The sequence below is a fragment of the Chenopodium album genome, chromosome 15, assembly GCF_948465745.1.
Source record: "Chenopodium album chromosome 15, dcCheAlbu1.1, whole genome shotgun sequence".
Taxonomy (NCBI): domain Eukaryota; kingdom Viridiplantae; phylum Streptophyta; class Magnoliopsida; order Caryophyllales; family Amaranthaceae; genus Chenopodium; species Chenopodium album.
In genome coordinates, this window is record NC_137848.1 from 52,175,356 (window position 1) to 52,188,559 (window position 13,204).

Here is a 13,204-nt window from a genome sequence, read left to right on the forward strand (position 1 = left end):
ATAGTAATGATTAATTGGGTTTTGTTGGAAAGAATTTAAGTCCATAATTTTGATTTTGAGATGGCGTGTAAATACGTTTGTTCCCATAATTGTTTGTGCCCTTAATTGATTAAATGTTATACATAGCCCTTAGGGCTACATATAGCATTATCCTTTAATCACTACTATAAAAAAAGGGTTTAGTGAACAGTTTATAATAGGCTTTATAGAATGCTTTAGGACTGTTCTTCTGGTAAGCGATGTGTAAAGTATAGAAAACGGGTTAATTAGGCGTTTTATATACTAACAAATTTGTAGGAGTAGCTTATTTGTTTAGGTAGAAAAATTCAATAACCTACGCATGTATATATAGGCTGCTGAAAAGGTGGTTCGATGTACTTTGCTATACTGTATAAAGCGGGAAAATTTGGGGGAAAGGGGGGAATTAAGCCATTAAAGGGTCATGTGACCCTCACGTGACATGGTCAACACCGGAAAATAAAAGTCAAATGTGTTATTCCGGTGGGAGGTAATCAATTACAACATTTTATACTTTATAAGGTAGTTAATTACAACATTTTGTTTTTAGGGTAGTTTTTCGCAAAATTCGAAGTTTAAAAGTTAGTTTTTCACAAAAAAATCCTTAAATATATTTAGATTTTCTTGTTGGGAATTACTAATTATCCCTTTCTAGAGAGGGATGTGGTAACGTTGATGAACACATTGTTTTCTATGGCCATTGCATTTTGAATGAGCTCCTTGTATCTCTTGAAAATCTCTTCAATGATGGTTTCGCCGAAATGACTTGTGAGTAAGAGCTCAACCACAGATCTCATGCACTTATAAAAGTCATAATGATCGGAATCCTTTGATGAGTATTCATTTGCTTCCCAATTAACTTCACAAACATGAGCTTGGTCGAAACTAAAAGATCCTTCTTTCTCCACCAAATTGCTCAGCTCTGCTGCTGATGGAGGGTATTGAGGGATGTTGAATGTGTTTAACTTCTCTTCGTCGATAAAACCCTGCAAACATACGTTCATTGCATCAATTTTTTCTATCGAATAGCTCTAAATTAAATTCTTTGATTCGTTAGGAAGTGTCACATAACTTAACGTCAATTAATCGATCTATGTTATTGTGACAACAAATTGCTCCTTAGTCCTTTTTGTAATGCATCTAATCAATAATATTTACTCCTTATCTTTTACTTACTATTACCTCTAATTTGATCGAGAAAATTTTATGCTTGATAATCTCTAGCTATGCATTAGTATATATTACAAATGAATCACGTACCATTCACATTTTTACTTTTCATGCATCAATATAATTTAAAGAATTCGATTATATATATATACTAGTTCCGTTAAATGTTATGTGCAACTTTGGAATATTTTATTTTTCACAATAATACCCTAAAGTTATACATAACATTTAATGAAGGTAGTATATAATATCAATCAATTATTATCTTTTACGTGCAATAATCACTTCTAATATACTCGTATATGAGAGGATTTTGCAATTTTTTTCCCTTAAACTCGCTTACTTACTAAACGCTAGCGTTACAATTGAATCGCTAGTATATAGCTACACTTTATTGTCTAACTCATATTTAAAAGTAACATTCTACCGTATACTTCTTACATCAAATATTAGCATTATATAACAACGTAACTAATACGTTTATTATGCTAGGAAAAAAAAGGTGTATTATGAGTACCTCAAACACCATACTATTGAGAGCTGTAGCAAGAAGGTCATGCATGTAGCATGATTCCTTGCTATATCATTCATCAGTGTTCCTATCATTGTTAGTACCATCATCCCTCCTGCTACAACTTCTTCAGGTCGAGGCTTAAAAACGTTGTTAAATCATTTTCAAATTGATCAGAGTAAGCTTTAAGCACATTAGGGGGGCTAGTTCTTGATATGTAAACATCTCCCTTGTTGTTCTCATCTCATGTTTACTGATGACCTCATTCTCTTTGGAGAGGCATCCCAGCAAACCCTTACCTCTGTCATCAACACCCTTGACCAATTCTTCTCCCTGTCTGGCCAAAAAATGAATCCCTCAAAAAGCAAACTATACTTCTCCAAGAATGCAACCCAACCTATCATTGACCTCTTCTCCTCCTAGCTCAATGTCCCCCCCCCCAGCTCTAACTTGGGTACCTATTTAGGTTTCCCCCTATCTGACAAAAGACCTACAAAATCACAAGTCAACTATATTGCCAGGAATATGACTGCAAAACTTGCATCTTGGAAGGCAAAAACCTTATCCAAAGCTAGTAGGGCTATGCTCATTCAATCAACCTTAGCTAGCATTCCCATGTATGCTATGCAAGCTATCCACCTTCCTTTCGGTCTGCAAAAAACTTGACCAAATCTGTAACAATTTCTTTTGGGGGTCAGTTGATGATAAGAAAAAAAGCTCATATGATAGGATGAGATAACATCTGTACTCCTAAAACCATGGGGGGATTGGGCTTCAGGCTCTCTAAGCTACAAAACAAAGTGCAACTTGCAAAACTTTGCTGGAAAATGTGCTACTCAAACTCTTTAGCTGCTACCATCATAAAATCCAAATATTGTTCTAGATCAACCCTCAATTCCTTCAAATATGGGTCTCATATTTGGAAGGGGATGGAGAAGGGCTGGGAAATCTTCCAAAAATTCACAAAATGGTCAATTGGGAATGGTGAGCATTGTTTACTTTGGGACCAGGACTGGACTAGACATGGCCCTCTCAGAACCATTATACAGGACCCTCTCTTGCAAGGAGAGGAAGATAGAACTGTTAGCTCCATCATTACAAATGGCAGCTGGGACTTCCACAGCCTAAACATCACCCTTGCCCCTCATATTCAAGCCATTATCAAGGCTACTCCTGTCATTAGTCAAGGAGAAGACTCTCCCTACTGCTCTCTTTCACAGGGCAACTTCTTTGATGCTAAGGTAGCATACCACTCCCTCTGGCAATCCACTAGACCCATTAAAAACCCCCTCACCCCTTGGAATACAGTTTGGAACCTCTCCACCCAACCACACATAAAACTTTTCCTTTGGCAGACATTGTGGGATAGGTTACCTACGTGTCACAACCTGTTCATCAAACAGATTATCCCATCACAATTCTACTGTTTTTGTCCTGGTATTGTTGAGAATGGACTCCATGTCCTAAGAGAATGCCCAAGAGCCAGAGAAATCTGGGACATGGCTAACCCTCCCACTTCTTTTGACCAACCAGATCTTCAGACTTGGATCATTTATAACCTGAAGCAAAGCTCTGACCACTTCACCACCATTCCTTGGAACTTCTCCTTCTCTATCATTCTTCATAGAATTTGGCTGAGAAGAAATGACTGGGTTTTTAACAAAAAATCCAAACACCTGTAATACTGGTGGCCTGCCACCCTTAACTACATCAAACAGGCCCACCTGTTTCTACCAACCTCTCACCCTTCTCACCAAACCCAACATACTTCCCAACTGGGGAACTTGGACCTCCCAGTTGCACATCTCATTATCTCAATTGATGCATCCTTCACTGACACTTCCCTTTCCACAGCTTTGGCTTGTATCTGTAGGAACCAATCAGGAATTTGGGTACAGGGAATTATGGGCCATTGCCTTGCTCCAAACTCATATGTAGCTGAACTATATGCCATACTTGCTGCTTTACATTGGGCCAAGGATAACTCCTGGTCAAATTTCTGCATTTTATCTGAGTGCCAAAGGGTAATAACTAGCATCTGTGACACAAACTCTCCTCCTGATGAGCGATATTCATTGACTACTTGGTGCAGGGACCTAATGCAACTTTCAAAGAGCAACAAAGTGGTGAAAGTTCCAAGGCTTCTAGTGAAGGAAGCAGACTGCCACGCCAGGAAAGCCAAGTTGAATCTAACTCCTACCCAGCCTAGATGGAGGAGCCAAGGAAGCTGGATTTCAGAATTCTTTTGTTGTAACCCCCCCTAATCCTAGTAGTCCTATATTAGAGGAAAACTTTAGCTCTTTTGGCCAGAGATGGCAAAATAATTTGGGTGTTGTGTCACCACCGAATGTAATCTATGACTGACTAGTATTGTTGTAATCTTTTGCGTCCTCTGATGAAGGGGTTTACTAATTAAATTCTGATCCTTTTAACCAAAAAAAAAAAAAACACCAAATTAAACTTTGTCGGATCATATTGATAAAACTCCAAACTTTCAACATCATACACATGACTAGCTAAGCTAGTTTAATTTAATTGATCCAGTTGGATTTGAACGTCGTGATTCTATTGATATGATTAAACATAGACGTACTATACGATAACATTGACATTATTAGACACGACTATGATGGTATACGTTATTATTATTATTATTAATCTATGTTTTGTTTCCTACAAAAAAAAAAAAAAAAAAAAAAAAAAAAAAAAAAAAACGACTATGATGGTACAACTTTTTTTTTTTTAGTTGACATGTGTTGAATTTTGACACTATCTATAAACTCAAATTATTTGACTAGATTTTACGAATTATAGTTATGATAAAATATAGTTATGCATGAGAATTGTCTCACTCTATATTTTGTTAATATCAACATTTTGTAGTTGTATTTATTGATAATTATAGTTGTATTTATTGATAATTATAAATATTAATTGTTAAACTTGTACGTGGACATACGTGAGTAAAGAAGCATGTCAACTAAAACTGAATAAAGAAAGTATATCAAGGCATGATCGAATCGAACTAATACATACTTAACCTAAGAGTGTATGATTAAATATTGCGTATGACTTTTTAAAATTATAACAAGTTAACTTAATCTAAACGACCTGTTTTCATTATGAGACTTTCCGTACGTATTCAAATTCAACAATCATTCTATGTTATCCCATTAAGAAATAAAACCATAAATGTGACTTGAAAATTTCCATTTTATATTATCATCATTATACAATTATCTTAGGCACATATCATTATTGTGTGTAAGAAAGTGATTATACAAAGGAATGGACAAGGGTTTTTTACCCTTTCTTTTTATTTTGGAAAAAAGAAAATACAATACATATATATATGGACAAAATTAAAGTTTTTTTTATTTATTTATTTATTTTTAGTGACATCACCTGAGACAACCAATGGAGACTATATGAGGAGTGGACAAAATGAAGGTGGTTTGATGGAAAAAAGTCTAACATAGAAAGAGTCAGGTACACCACCCACAAAACAATGTCCAAATTCATCATCTCCCATTTTTTGCTTTAGCTTTTTTTCAAATTTTCCCCATGACTTAAAGATTGTGTTGAAATCATTCCCTGGAAGATCATTCAAGTAGACCTGATACTCTTGGGGCTCGTTCCCGAGCTTTCGACGGTGTCTATAAGCTCGGTGATCAAACTCAAGGTATTCAGCCCGGCGGAGGAACAACCCAAGTCAGCTATGCACATTGTTTTTGGGAGATTCTTGCAATATGACTTCCTTATAGCTTGTTCTTTCAATGGTTTTGTTAATGTTAATACCTGCTTCTGTTGCATCAAAATTCAAATTCATGATTAGGACTCCATTACCACGAAAATGTGATATCCCTAAAAACGCATTTTTAGTTCAAAACTTGAGTCTCAATCAAAAACCTTAATTAAAAGCATTTTTGGTCCGACAAGGCGACAAGTCTAACATTATTTACTCCTATATGTTATGGACTTGGTCATGGAATTTTATGCTTAGGCTTGGCCCGACCTTATTTTTTATCACCTCAATGAAAATTCAAAGATAATTATAACTTGCTTCGCCATTAGAACTCACTGTGTGAAATTTGTAAATCTCACGTGGTACCAAAAATAAATGTAATTTTTGTACCATGATATATTTGGTTCGTAGTTGTTTGGTACTGTGTCAAATTCTCGCCCTACTCGTATAGTCGTTCTCAATCTATCCAGCCAAAATAAACAAACTGTCTTGACTCTATTTTTCAAAGAAACCAAAAATAAAATTGTTGTATTAATTTTAGGTGCCATTTAAGCTATGTAGAGTACTTCTCTTCTTTGTTCTTTTTTAATTGTAGTAAGCGTTCTGAACTTTACGTGTATCAACACAAATTTTATGCCATCAATATCTTAAATATTTTTGTAAAAAAATATAAAATAATTTTTTTCTACCGAAAATAAAAAATGATTTGAAGCTATTTATTAAGTCAAATTTTATAAAATCACACCTAATTATTTTTTTCCTAATATACAAATTACAAAGGATAGTCAAAAGAATGTAGGTAAACAATGTAAAATCCCAAATATGTTGCAATATAAAAAATAAAAAAGGTGGAAGCATGTTGTAAGCAAAATTAAAATTAAATTACCATTGTAGAAGATTACATCTGAAAAATAAGGTGTAGCTTGAATCTTTACTATGACGCATAATTAATTATTTGTATAATATACAACTTATTAATCATTTAATTGTGTCAAAAAAAAAAATCATTTAATTAAGATACTAAGATAATGGATACAAAGCTTGATACTAAGATAATGGATACAAAGCTTTTTATGTATCATTATGCATGATCAAGGTCTTAATCCTTACTCTATTTTTTGTTTATATGCAAACTTTAAATTTTTCTTTGTTCAAAAGCTTTGATTTACTTTTTTTATTTATCAATACTAAATGCCATTTGCATGACATGTTGTAGGATTAATTAGTCACAATGTATATTTTATAGTACAACTTTTTAAAATTTTACTAATAGGCAATTTATGAAATTAATTTAAAGCATGGTCAAACACATGCATGTATCAGCTTGCGTGAAACTATTAGAGCTTGTTCACTTCAACTTAATTTCAGTCCAGTTCAGTTCAGTTATGCTCCAATCAGTTTAGCTTAGTTCAGTTCAATTCAATTCAGCTCCTAATTTCCTTCTCTCATAAAATATTCAGTTCAGTTCAGTTCAACTCCTAATTTCCTTCTCTCATAAAATATTCAGTTCAGTTCAACTCACTTCAATAAATGTAAACAGGCTCTTAGTGCCACTAAAAAAATTGACGAGAGACTAAATAACAATGAATTTACTTTTAAGTTTTGCTTTGAAATGCATACATAATTGCGTATTAGGTGTAACCCTCTCGATTGTGATGAAGTTTAATATTAAACCACTATAATTTAATACTTTAATCGTAACCTCGTAGGAGGACAACTACAAGTAAACCCCACATGCATCAAATTTACGTGTTTATGATTCAAATGATGAATTTTTTAGGGCAGTCATTCGTCATCCTCAAAATGACTATCAGTATACTAATTTTTTATTAGTTGATTTTTTATTTAATTTTTATGTCAAAATTAATTATAATTTTTTTTTCTTCTTATTTTTTATATTTTCATAATAAATTTATAGATTATATTTTAATTTCAATTATAATAAAAACTGAAATTAATTAGGAAAATTATTTTAAAAAATTAATTAAATAATTAATATTGACATTAAAAAATAAATTAAAATCAACTAATAAAGAATTAGTATAATGGTAGTTATTTTGAGAATGACTATCATAGGATCATCTTTCAAATGAAGGATTATCTTGTAAAATACTTTGTATGTAAAGTACAAGATGTAAATGTATAATTATTTCGTGACATACAATGACTTTACCAGGAATTCCATATGATACTATGTAATTATGTAATGATTTTAAAACGTGCTTATAATAGAACACGCTGTCACGTGCTGACTTATTTCCCCAAGTCCCCTTGCACGCGGTCCACTAGTCGACAGCACCCGTTAGTCTCCTAGTCAGGACTCCCCTTGTTTTGCTAGGCTAAGTGTGCTACGAATTTGGCTAAGTAGGATATTTAAGATGTTCACAAGAGATTTCCAAAGTATGCTTTGATTGCTTGAGAGAAAATGTAAGTGTGTTGGCTTGTGTTGGCTGATTTGTACAAATGAATGGGATGGCCTATTTATAGGCATCCAAGCTAACCCCTAAGTATCTAGAGAGTTCCTAACCTCCTCAAATGGAGGGTTCTAGACCACTACTCTCTACACTACTCTAGGATGTTCCCACCTCCAAAGGAACATAGATACAAGGAGGTTTCTACACCCTTCCTTAGCTAGAATGTCCAAGACCACCCTAGAACATTCTAGAACACTACAACTCTTATGTACATACAAGAAGACCCTAGAAACTTCTACTATGTACATGAAGACCCTTGAATATTCTAGAGACATCCCCTCTAGAATATTCCCTCTAAAGATTACTCTAGACAATCCCGGAACCTTCTAGAAGCTTCTCACGTATTCCGGGCTGCCCGCTGCCCAAACTCATACTTCGGGACCTCCGTTTGGAAAACCGTCACCTCCATGGTCTTCCTTGGCCCAAAATATGGTGGACCCCAAAATTTGAGCCCATTTGGAGCCCATTAGCCCGTCCAAATGGCCCATTATTGTGTTACTGTCAAGTGGGTGTTCACTAGGATTTTAAGCAAGGTACTATATAAAGCTCTATAGGGGGAGGTGCTTAGCTGAGCACCAAGGCAAGCCCCCTAGCCCCGATTGTTGCCTTGCTGCCTAGTGAGCCTCTTGACGCCCATCCTTGGTGTGGGAGACGACCCGTGACATTCTCCCCCACCCAATTTCTTGCCGACCTCGGCAAGATCGATCCTTGGAGTATGTGCCCGCGTCCCGGTCTAGCGCACCACTCGTCCCATTGATGCTTCCGCGCAACGCTGCTACATCCCTCCTTTGGACTCCACACTTGAGCCCCTCGTCCCATGCTTGAGACGCACCATGGTGCCTCACCCTTGGCACCGAGTTTCCGACCTTTCGTCGGACCGACCCTTGACGCTTACGGCCCAGCGCCCACCATGCCTTCATGGAAGCGAGCCTCGCTCCAGCTTCCTTGCCCCTTGCAAGCTTGATCTCGTGCTTGCACCCGTTGTGTGTGATGGTCATCACATCACGATCCAAATTGACGGGCGCGACACTATGCATGAACTCCATGCCTAGCACCATGTCCTCGTCATCCATGTCGACTACCAAGAAGTCGACCTTTCCCTTCCACTTCCCTAAGCGGATAGGGACTTTCCACGCTCTCCCATGCACCGGCGTGGCCTCGGCGTTGGTGGTCTTTAACTCGCCATCTGTCTTGGTGAACCTTATGCCTAGGTCCTTGGCTTCCTTCAAGCTCACAAGATTGTGTGATGCACCCGTGTCCAAGAGCATCCTAGCATAACCCCCGTTCACCTCACCATTGACAAATAAGAAGTCTCCTTGCTGCTTCGTGCTTGCCTCTTCATTTGTCGAGTGTGCCTCTCCCATGGGCACTTCTTCCTCGACTACCCCTGTATTTAGGAGTCGCATACGGGCTAGTGTAGCCTCCTTCGGTGCGGACTCCTCCCCAAAGTTGGCGATGACGGCACTCAATTTTTGTCGCTGTGGGCAAGTGCGAGCCATGTGCGGCCCTCCGCACAACCAACAAGAGAATGGCTTGCGAGACTTACCTTCCTCATTGCGACTATCCCCCTTGGACTGGGCCTTGTCCTTGCCATATGCGCCGTGCTTGACCCTTGATTGGAGTGATGCCTCCTCCCCCTCATGGTCGCTCTCCTCGACCGTCTTGCCCCTGTCGCGCCTCGACCCACTCGAAACTTCGACCAAGGACTCCGCCACAGCAATGCCTTCCGCAAGAGTCTTGACCCCACGTCTCCTTAACTCCTGCTCGGCCCACCTTTGTAAGCCATCCATGAAAAAGATAAGGCGAGTCTTCTCCTCCATGTCGGGGATCTCGAGCATGAGTGACGAGTATGCACTGATGTAGTCCCGAATCGACCCCGTTTGCCTCAGACCACGTAGCTTCTTCATAGCTAGCTCCTCGGCATTCTCCGGGTAGAATTGCCTCTTCAAGTCCTTCTTGAACTCGTCCCACGTTGCAATCGAACACAGCCCCTTCTTGATGTCCTCTTGTCGCCTTCTCCACCAAAGGATAGCATCGTCCGATAAATACATTGTGGCGGTGCAAATTTTGGAAGCATCGTCCTCCATATGCATGGCCTCAAAGTATCTCTCGACACTCCATAAGAAGTTGTCAAGAGCCTTGGGGTCACGCTTCCCCTCGAATCTTGGCGGCTCCGGAACCTTCACCCTTGGTCCCGACCCTTGTATGGCGCACCCGGCCACTGCCGCCCTACATAGAGCCACGTCGCCCTTGAGTGACTCTACTTGCTCCTTCATTGCTTGGAGCTGCCCCTGAAGGGTTTCTTGGAGTTTGGCCAACTCTCCCTTAAAGGCGTTGGCCACTTGCGAGACAAGCTCATGGGCCGCCTCCTTGGCTCCCGATGCCGCTGCCTCGGCCCCTACCTCCAAGACTTGGATGCGGCTATCGATCCCATCGATACCACGCACCAGATCCTTGGCAAGATTCTTCACCGTCTCGACGTCTTGACCCATTGTCGAGGTGATCCCCTTCATCCCCTCGACGTCGTCGGAGATAGCCCCAATGCTACCCTCCAACTTAGCAATACGACTATCCAACTTCGCAGTCGATTGCTTCTTCTTCTTTGTCGACTCATCGACAACCCCTGATTGACCAACACCCGACGCCATAGCACTTCGTCCACACAACAGCTAGCACCCAATGCAACAGACCGCCCCCACGATCGACGTTGCTCTGATACCACTTGTCACGTGCTGACTTATTTCCCCAAGTCCCCTTGCATGCGGTCCACTAGTCGACAGCACCCGTTAGTCTCCTAGTCAGGACTCCCCTTGTTTTGCTAGGCTAAGTGTGCTACGAATTTAGCTAAGTAGGATATTTAAGATGTTCACAAGAGATTTCCAAAGTATGCTTTGATTGCTTGAGAGAAAATGTAAGTGTGTTGGCTTGTGTTGGCTGATTTGTACAAATGAATGGGATGGCCTATTTATAGGCATCCAAGCTAACCCCTAAGTATCTAGAGAGTTCCTAACCTCCTCAAATGGAGGGTTCTAGACCACTACTCTCTACACTACTCTAGGATGTTCCCACCTCCAAAGGAACATAGATACAAGGAGGTTTCTACACCCTTCCTTAGCTAGAATGTCCAAGACCACCCTAGAACATTCTAGAACACTACAACTCTTATGTACATACAAGAAGACCCTAGAAACTTCTACTATGTACATGAAGACCCTTGAATATTCTAGAGACATCCCCTCTAGAATATTCCCTCAAAAGATTACTCTAGACAATCCCGGAACCTTCTAGAAGCTTCTCACGTATTCCGGGCTGCCCGCTGCCCAAACTCATACTTCGGGACCTCCGTTTGGAAAACCGTCACCTCCATGGTCTTCCTTGGCCCAAAATATGGTGGACCCCAAAATTTGAGCCCATTTGGAGCCCATTAGCCCGTCCAAATGGCCCATTATTGTGTTACTGTCAAGTGGGTGTTCACTAGGATTTTAAGCAAGGTACTATATAAAGCTCTATAGGGGGAGGTGCTTAGCTGAGCACCAAGGCAAGCCCCCTAGCCCCGATTGTTGCCTTGCTGCCTAGTGAGCCTCTTGACGCCCATCCTTGGTGTGGGAGACGACCCGTGACAACGCGCATAGATATGATAAAAAAAACATGATAAAATAAAACTAGCTAACTACCTGAATGTACGACATTTTTGCGTAGCTGGTATCATTAGTACCCTCGTTCATGCGAAATACTTGCTTCAACTCAGTTGCCATAACCATTCTCGCTCTCTTTCTCTTCTCTTTTTCTTCCTTACACTTAACTCTTAAGTGATTATATTAGTTGCTTTTTAAAGTGCCAAGAACTTTCACAAAACCTCTAAATGAGCTATACAAAAAATCATGTGCTATAACCTTGTAAATGTGATCATTATTTATAGTAAAGGTTCATTATTTTAGCCTTGGGACATAACTATTCAGTACCACACAAAAACAAAAACAAAAAAAAAAAAGATATGACGATGTTATTTGTGCTCCCATTTACCACATAATTTAGATCATTTATTATCATATGATAAAAGTTTTGTAGTTTTGTGCATGTGTGTGAAAAATTAAATTTTTTGTTGTTGGGAACGTCGTACTTATCTGAAAAATAAAACCAGGAATGTTTTAATACTTTTTAACAATTAAAACATGGCAACAGTATTCTTCAAAAAAAAAAAAAAAACATGGTAACAGTATAACAAGAGCTGTTAATTCGGGTAAACGGGTCGGGTTTGGGTTGGGTCAACTCGGGTCGGGTCAATTCGGATTAATGTTGTAACCTATGCGGGTCGGGTTCGGTCATGCTTGAGTCGGGTCACATCAAGTCATACATCTTATTGGGTTTGGGTCGGGTTACATTTGGGTCGGGTGAACAATAGGTCGGGTTTAATTTGGGTTTTCACGGGTTAAAACGGGTTAGGGTAATTCTCGAGTTCGAGTCGGGTTCGATTCAAGTCAATAATTTGCAGGTTAGAATCAAGTCGGGTCATTCTCGGGTTTGAGTCGAGTTCGGTTCAAGTCAATAATTTGCGTGTTATAATCAGGTCGGGTTATATTCAAGTCGGGTCATTCTTGGGTTCAAGTCGGGTTCGGTTCAAGTCGGGTTCGGTTCAAGTCAATAATTTGCAGGTTATAATCAAGTTGGGTCATTTCCAAGTCTGGTCATTCTCGGGTTCAAGTCGGGTTATGTTCAAGTCAATAATTTGCGGGTTACAATCAGGTCGGGTCATTTTCAAGTCGGGTCATATTCGGGTTCAACTAATTATAAATAGATAATTATCTTTTTTATCAAGCTAATTATTTCCTTTGACTATAATATATATGGCAACATACTAGGGAACTATAGTCTATAATTTAGGAAGATAATTATCTTCTTTGACCATACAACAAATATATACTATATTTAACTCTTAAATTTGGGGATGATGCTCCTTTCTTTTGCTGGCCTGGACCGACTTGGTCTCTCTGGACAAAATGCATTGATCAACAATAATAAGGTGGTCTAAATTGAATTTAAGGTGATTTGAAATCGGGTCAGGAACAATTTGGGTTGAATTTAAGTCGGGTCAATAACAAGTCGTGCTGATTTTGAGTTTGGTTAGTAACAAATCGGGTTGAATTTTTGGGTCGGGTTAGTAATAGGTCGGGTAAAATTTGGGTCAGGTCAATAACAAGTCGGGTTGAATTTGGGTCGGGTCAATAACAAGTCAGGTTGATTTCGGGTCGAGTTTATAACAGGTCGGGTTATGAACGGGTCGGGTTG

The 13,204-nt window shown here is 39.0% G+C and overlaps 1 pseudogene; it reads right to left on the bottom strand.

Moving 5' to 3' along the window:
* Nucleotides 1–659: 659 nt before the first annotated feature.
* On the bottom strand, nucleotides 660–11,780 carry LOC145582560 (S-adenosyl-L-methionine:benzoic acid/salicylic acid carboxyl methyltransferase 1-like; annotated as a pseudogene).
* Nucleotides 11,781–13,204: the final 1,424 nt, after the last annotated feature.